Below are 8,153 nucleotides of genomic sequence, written 5' to 3' on the forward strand. Positions count from 1 at the left end.
AGGATGGTTCAGGAAGGGAGGGAAAAGGCTGAAAGGGCAGAAGTCAGAGGCCGGAGACACAAAAGTGAAGCATCTTATAAATGAAAATCCCAAACCTCAAGGATTTAACCTCAGAGGCTGAAGGGCTTGCATGTTCCAAAATAAATAACATTCTCTTCCAGTCAAGCCCTTTTAAAGGGTATTTGAGATGTGGCACCTGGTAAAATTCTGAAAATGCAGGTTAGGATTTTTCTATGATTAAAACGCTTCTAAATTTTTGGTAGGCCATACAAGTCCAGTGTCAGCTTGCCTTGGTTTCCCTAAATTCAACAAGCAGTACTTGAGCCCTTTATCTTGGGGCAGGTAGAGATTAAATCTCTTTTTTAAGCCACAGGTTACCTTTAGAGGTATTTTTCCCAGTGACCAGGTATTTACCTGCAGAGCTGTCAATACCTCTGGGTGTTAAATCACTGTATCCAACAATGCCCATTGATTCTGTGAGAAATTCAGCTGAAAAGAATCTGACTTTGTAGGATTCAGAGCAGGGTTTGGTTTAATTGGGTCTCCCAGGGAAATGCATGGGACTCATCAGCCACTTTCCCTTCCTCTCCCCATCAATTTAGGGAATTTTTTAGCAGTTAGTTGCTAAATTTTTTGGGGGGGTGTGTGTGAAATATCACATTGCTGCTGGGGTAAGCAGAGGGCACTGACTGCTGTACCTGTATTTTATTTCCTTTCATGCTGACAGTGATTTTTTTTTTTTTTTTTTTTTTTTTATGTAGCTCTAGGCAGAAGCAGGGTAACCCATGATGATGTCTTTTTGGCAAAGCAGTTGCACCTTGGTTGTAAAGCTCCAACCTTTTCAGAGTTTGCAGCACACCAGAGTGTCTTTAGCTGTGTCACTGGTGTTTGTTGGGTGAGACACAGGAATTCCAAGCTGGAATGCCCAGGAAATTGTCAGGCCTGGTGAAGACTTCAGCTCAAAAACGTGCAGAAAAGGGAAAAAGCTGGGGCAGTTTGGGCATTAAAATGGAGGTGGCTATAAAACAAAGTCAGGTTGCTGCAGAAATCTGAACTGCATTGGATGGATCTTTCCAATCCTTTTGATTATTTTCCCCAGGGTTCTGGTTTTGCTCCAAATCTTGGGTTTTTCTGATCAAGACTTTCCCTGCCTCTTGCTTTCACCAGTTCTGCCCCTACCTTCAAAACTTGAGTTTGCTACAGCCAAAAAAAATCTGTTGCCTCCTCTCCTCCTTTGTTTTTCCTTTTTTTTAATTTTTTTGATTTTCCTTTTGCAGGCACAGGACAAATCTCTCTGCCCACTCGAGAAGCAGCAGCAGCAGTGGCCAAGTGGCCACTTGGGGGGGTCAGAATGCAAGGTAGGTGCCTGCCCTCTTCTTGCCCTTTTCCTGCCCTCTTCTTGCCCTTTTCCTGCCCTCCTCCTGCCCTTTTCCTGCCCTTCCAGCAAAGCAGGAATGGGGGGAACTCCTCTTCCAGGAGATACTTGAACTTGTTTCTGGCTTGGTCAAGTGGCTGAGTGTCAGGAAAATTGATGGTTGATAGGAAAATAATATAAATAAAATCATCTCAGCAAGAGAAATGAAACCTTTTTCCTTCTACAAGGTTTTTTGGGTTTGTTTGGGGGTTTTTTTCCCTCCAAGGAGCTGAATTCTTTGGCTTGCAGCATGAACTCTTGTTGGAATAGGGAACAAAGGAGCCTACTTGGACTGCAGAGAAAAAAATCCCTTCTCTTAGGGCTGTCACACCTCTCTCAGCTTTGTTCAGTCCCATCTGGGCAACCCAAGAGCCACAACTCCCACTTTCAGCTGGTGATTTAGTCTGACTGCTCCTTATCAAGGCTACAGCAGACTAAAAATAGGCAGTGAAATCTGGGGCTGTTTCTGCCTTGCGTTTGTGCACTCCTGCAAAAATTCAAGTGCTATTCCAGGGCACTCCTGTAGGAGAAAAAAACCCAACCAAACAACTTTGAAATACCCTGATTAAACTTTGAACCAGACCTAGATATGGATGGGAGGAGCCCAGTGAGCTCCTCTTCCTCATGGGAGCTTTTGAAGATTTCAGGCTCGTAAAATAGGGTGACTTTTTTTTTTTTTTTTTTTTTTTTTTTTTGTGGACAGAAGCTGTGTTGTAACCAGAATTTTCATATAATCATCACCAGCAGGTTAATCCTCCCCTCTCAACACACACCTACTCCTGCAAGCTGTTCATTTCTACTGGTTGCCTCTTTGCTAATAAGCTTTGAAAAGCAAGTTCGTTAAGGTGCCCACTGCCAGCCTGGGCTTTAATGAGCCTTTCCCAATGCCTCCTATCTTATCTGGAGCTTGATAAGTACAAAACGTTCCTGTGACATTGCTATAAATCACATTTTATTGATGCATCTCAAGATGAAATGCCTGCTGCAGTTTGGTGCTGTCTGTTTGCTTTGGAAGGGACAGTGTTGGCCAAACAGAGGGCTGAGGGCAAGATTTTCTGGAGCCTTTTGGATGCATTTCCAAAAGAACATTTGCCTTCCATGGCAATCAGTTGAGTTGTGCAAGTTTATTGTTAATACTGAGCACTGATTTTACTTGCAATTAGGATATTTGGGGGTTTTTCTGCAGGAAAACTACTGGGTTGCTTTTGCTGTGTGCAATAGGTCCATGAAGACCAGAGCTGCTGGTGAAGTCAGGGACTTGTGTTTTCTGGGCACATGGATGCATTTCAGATGGAGTCATTAAGCGTAATTAATCACACGTAATTAATCAACTGCCTGCCTGATAAATCAACTACACAGACCTAGTGGATGGAGAACATCAACCATGCTCAGTGGGAGGAATCTCCTGACCCAGGTAATCCATGCTGGACCTGTTTGCTTCCCAGTGTCACCTTGAGACAATTCTCATGGCCAACTGCATCACCCTGCAGGAGGAGGTGGTGGCAGGAGGGCACCTCAGCCTGGCTCTACCTCCTGCCCTGCTAGCTGGAAAATTATTATTTTTTAAATACTAATTAGCTGCTTTTTTTTTTTTTTTTCCCCCCCAGAGAGAAGCTTCCCTGTCTGCTGCACAAAGCCCTTCTCTGAAACAGAGGTCTCAGAAAGGCCAAGCTCCTGCCATGAACCTTGCCAGCTTGATTTTCAATCCCTCCATGCCTCCTGCACCCCTGAAAGAACCAGAGGGTGTTTGTCCTTCCTCAGCTGTGTGGGTGGGGAGGTGAGCTGTGACTTTGAACTCTCTGATGGATGTTGCTTAGTGATAGTTTCCAATTGCTGGGGGCAGCATCTGTTTAAAAAACACCCGTGTGTGTGTGTGTGTGTGTGTGTGTGTGTGTGTTGTCCAGGGACTGTGGGTGTGATTGGGTTGGATGTTTTGTGGGTTTTTTGTTTCAGTGCTTCCAGCTCATGTGCAATGTTATTCATGCTGCTGTTTGTCTACCTGAAAAACAGGCTTGGAGCCCTTCCCCAGCAGGCCTTTCTTTGCAGCTGATGCAAATCTGAATGGCTATCAGGAAGTTGAATTTGGGGGAAGTTTATTGTTTTGGGATTTGAAGGGGAAATCTTCAGAGTTTTCACTGAGCCTGACTCTGAACATCTGCCTGTACTTGCTTTTGGGAGTGTGCTTCAAGTCACACTTCAGTACTAACATAAAATAACTTCTGGGATGCATCAGAGCTGTCTATGGGCTCAAGTTTGGTGCTTCTGCTGGGGCTGGATTTGAGAGAGAAATTATTTCTCTAAACCCTCCTGTTTACTTGTCCTTCTATCAGATCCTATTTCTACTTATTTATGGGTAACTGTGGTGCTGAGGGCTTTGACAATAATGGTCCCAATCTCTTCTGGAGCTGGATGGGGTCTTCTGAAGCATTTAAATCTACATTAAGCCATCTCATTGCTCATTAGCCAAAGTCCATCCCTGGCTTTAGGAGCAAACCCTTTCCACCTCTCTTCCAAGAGCTGGAAGTGACATTTTTATCTGCTCCTAACAATTCCCTTTCCACCTGGAAGGTCCCACATTTCACCCTGCACCCTTTTGGTGCAGGAGAGCACTGAACCCCATCAGGCTGCCCTGGAGCTGCACACACACATCCCTGTTTGTACATCCTAGGCAGGTGTTTGCTTAACTCCCTTGTGCAACAAGTGCTGTGGGTGACAATAGGTGCACAGAAACTTGCTTTTAAGAGTGTTGACAATTGGTTTTAAGAGGATGTTTCCCTCTTGTCTGAAATCTATCTGGCTAAGCTCTGTTTCCCACTCACCAATGAGGACAGCCACTTCAATATACTGCATTACACATGGTGTCCAGACACCACAAGGAGCAAAATGGAGAAAAAAAATTTTTTTACTCTTTTCTGAGCACTCAGAGGCTGCAGTCAACTGAGTTTTCTGATCCAGCAACATGTAATCAACCAAGACAGCAATTCAAACCCCCTGTTTTAATGAAGCTTTAATTGTGCAGGTGCTCAGCAACTCTGTGACTGCATTGCACAGCTTGCAGGGTGGAAAAGGGCAGCTGCTGGATTGAAGGAGAAGGATCAGACCTGGCCAGAACAATGCCATGTGCCTTATGAAAGGATCAGGTATTTGCACTGGGGCTCATTTGGCACTGCCAGCTTTGTGGTTTAGGGTGTCTGCCTCTGCTGCAGGAAAAGAGGCAGCTTCTCTCCTGGGCTTTGTTGTGAGAAATCCTCATTTCTTACCAGAAGGGTGGGAAAATGTACTGGAGGCCAAAAATGGGGATGATTAAATGGATTCTTAAAGCCTCCCATGAAGTGTTCTGTCATTTCCTTCACGGGCGTTGGGTTAGGGTGTGATTGTTTGCTGAGGACTTCACCACCCTGGAAGGAGAAAAAAAAAAAAAAAAAAAAAGCTCTGGGAAATATCACAGAGCAGTGGAATGGGCAGGGGCATGGGATTCAGGGGCTTCTTGGTGCTGTCTTCCTGAATGCTGCAGTTTGCTCTCCCTCTCTCTCAATTTTGTGCCCCCCCCCACTCCAATTGCCAGGGAAGGGGTTTGAATAATTCACATTATACCAAGTTATTCAAACATCATTACACCAAGTTATTTAAACATCAGTTCCTCTGAAAAGCTGATGGGTTAAATGGTTTAAACTGGGGACAGTTCAGGGGGTGGTTCAAGCTCTCCCACTTGTTTGATAGATAACTTCTTCAGAGAGCTGAGGTGTCTTGCTCCTTTGTTCCCTTTCCTAGCTTTTTGCATATTTATTTTGTGGCTTAAGGTAGAGCCTCCTGGTTTGTCTTGGGAATGTGCCCAGCACAGTGTGGCCTCCTCAGAGGTAAGAGAAGACAACACCATAGTAGTTAGGAGTGGCTTCAGTTGTATCAGCCACTCAGCAGTGAAATTATTTGTCTTTTTGGAAGGAAAAATATATAAATAAACTGGAAAATGAGACAATCTGCAGCTTGTGAAAGATCCAAGGTGGTTATCTCTTCAATCTCCCAGATTCTTCATCATCTCTGTGCTAACCTCATCCCCTTTTTCCCTCAGCCTGGGGAAGGGGTAGCAGTGGATGTGTGTGTCCCCCTCCCCAGTGAGAACTTCTCTTTCCAGCAAGTTAAAAAATAAATAAATAAAAAAAAAACCCTTCATCAAGCAGCCAAGAGTGTATGTAGCCCCTGTTTTCCCTCCCAGAGCTGAAGTTAAAAATTATTCAATGTAAAATTCCTGGCCTGTGAAACAGAGGCTCTGTACTGTACCAGGCAAAGATTTTCACCAGCATTCTCTTGCTTAGCCAAGGCTGAGATAACAGCCCCTCTCCAGCTCTTGGTGGAATAAATCTCCAGTTCTGAGATTCCACCGGGGTGTTCATCTTCCACCTTCTTTTTCCTTTACTGAACAAGGTCTTGCCTCAACTTAAAGCTGATATTTGCCTTTTTTTTTTTTTTTTTTTTTTCCTTCAAGTTACGTGTTGTTTCGGTGTTTTGGTTTTTTTTCTCCTCGTTTCAATGCCAACAACTGGAGAGAACAAGTAAGTGGTTTGACTTTTCTCTTCAAGAATTTTCTTGGGGGATTGGCATGACTGTAGTTTGCAGCTTTTTGGTGCAGTTTTGAGAGGGGTTTAGGAACAAAGGGGTAAAAAAATCTGAATTTGGAGACACTGGGTCGAATGAAGTCAGGCTGAGTGGCAAGAGGTGACTTAGTGATAAGTAGCAGAGTGATTCTTGTTGCTGCCTTGTCCCCTAAAAGAGCTGCAGGTTACTTCCAGCTTTCTGCTCTCAGCTGCTGAGCACTGTGAGAATTTATGTTTGCTTCAGAGGCAGGAGGGAAGTTGGAAGAAAAAGGCAAAACCCTTTGTAATTTCTATTTTTTTTTTTTTTTTTTTTTTTTAAACACAGGGTACTCTGGTGATTCATGTTGCTTGTAATCCTATCTTTCCTGGAGGATGGGAGCTTCCTAGGTGGAGGGATCCCAGGTTTTTTACAGGTGTTAGGAGGGAAATTTAGAGATTCCCATTTCTGGGGGGGGTTGTGGACCCAGGCAAGCAGTGACTCTTTCAACAAAGAAGGCCTCCTATAAAATCTGTGCTTATTTTTATGAGCAATACCAATAATAATAATAATTTTTAAAAAGTGGCTTGATAGAGGAGTAGAGTTCTGATGTAAAATGCATGCAAAGGTTAAGCTGCAGGAGCAGTTCCAGCCTGCTGCCTGAAATTGAAGTTACAAGGTGCTATCTTCTGCTTTTAGGGGATAATTTTATGTGTTTGTTAATGCCCAACATCCATAGGGAAGGGAAATGTTTTGTTTGAAAAAAAAAAAAAAAAAAAAGATATTGAAGTCCTAGCAGGTCACAGATCCAGGTTAATGTCAGGGCAGGATGCAGGAGGCAAAGGGGGGTTTGGGCTTGAAATACAAATCTCAGATGGTGGAATAAGTCTCCAGTTCTGGAATAAATCTCCAGAATCAGGGTGTTCATCTCCCACCTTCTTTTTCCTTTACTGAACAAGGTCTTGCCTCAACTTAAAGCTGGTAATTGCCTTTTTTTTTTTTTCTTTCCTTGAAGTTGTGTTGTTTTGGTGGTTTTTTTTTTTTTTCTTCAGCAGAGCAACAAGAACTTGCAGCCCCTGCTGACTGGGTGCCAAACATTCAGGAACAAAATAAACGAAGCCCTAAGGTCACTGAAGCTGTCCTGCAGAACAAGGAATAGCTGCTGTTTATTTCACTGGGGCTTTTCCCCCTCCTTTTGGGACTTTTGTAAATATTTTCAGGGCTTTATTAGACAGTGATAAGCACCCTTCTCACAAGGGGGGAGTGAGAAGGGTGCTTATTTTTTTAATTTAAAAAATAAATTTTTTTTTACAAAAAATTTTCTTTTTACACTCTACCAGGGAGTTAGAGTGTAACTTTTCTTTACACTCTAAGAGGGAAAGTTGAGCAGGATGAGTTCCTGTGTTCCACTGATACTGGGGAGAGAAATCCCAGTGTCCCAGGAGCCAGGACACCTCAGGAAATGTTTGCTTTTTGCTCAGGATTGCATCAATTCCCTTTGAAGATGACAACATGAGGTGCTGGGCTTGCAGAACTACCTTCATTTCCCTTCTTCCTTTCTTTCCTTAATGCTCCTCTGGTGATTTCACCCTCAGGTCTTGTGACCTTTCTTGGCAGGGCTCTGGCCTCCTGGTGAACTGGGCTGGGAAGAGTGAAAGTGGCATCGTGTGACATCAGGGATCTCTGCTTCCAGGGACAGGGTCACATCCAGTTGCAAGGGACACAGCTTCACTGTCAGCTGCTGAAGTTTTAAAGTCTTCAGGTAAAAGCCACCCCCCAGGATACTAGGACAAAAAAAAAAAAAAAAAAAAAAAAAAGGAAAAAGGAAAAAAAGGAAAAAATTAAAAATAATAAAATAATAATAATATAACAACAACAACAACAATAATAATATTAATACAATAATAATACTATAACAACAAGAGTAATAATAATAATACAATAATACTATAACAACAATAATAATAATAATACAATAATACTATAACAACAATAATAATAATAATAATACAATAATACTATAACAACAACAATAATAATAATAATACAATAATACTATAACAACAACAATAATAATAATACACTAATACTATAACAGCAACAATAATAATAATACAATAGTACTATAACAACAATAATAATAATAATAATACAATAATACTATAACAAC

General features: G+C 42.4%; 1 long non-coding RNA gene across 1 annotated transcript; it reads left to right on the forward strand.

The window, feature by feature from the left end:
- Window positions 1-3,029: 3,029 nt before the first annotated feature.
- LOC139806801 (uncharacterized) lies at window positions 3,030-7,758 on the forward strand. The gene is made up of 3 exons (XR_011730352.1): window positions 3,030-3,191; window positions 4,434-4,554; window positions 7,601-7,758. It is a non-coding gene; the product is annotated as an uncharacterized lncRNA (long non-coding RNA).
- Window positions 7,759-8,153: the final 395 nt, after the last annotated feature.

This window comes from Heliangelus exortis, chromosome 23 (genome assembly GCF_036169615.1).
Source record: "Heliangelus exortis chromosome 23, bHelExo1.hap1, whole genome shotgun sequence".
NCBI classification, from domain to species: Eukaryota; Metazoa; Chordata; class Aves; order Apodiformes; family Trochilidae; genus Heliangelus; species Heliangelus exortis.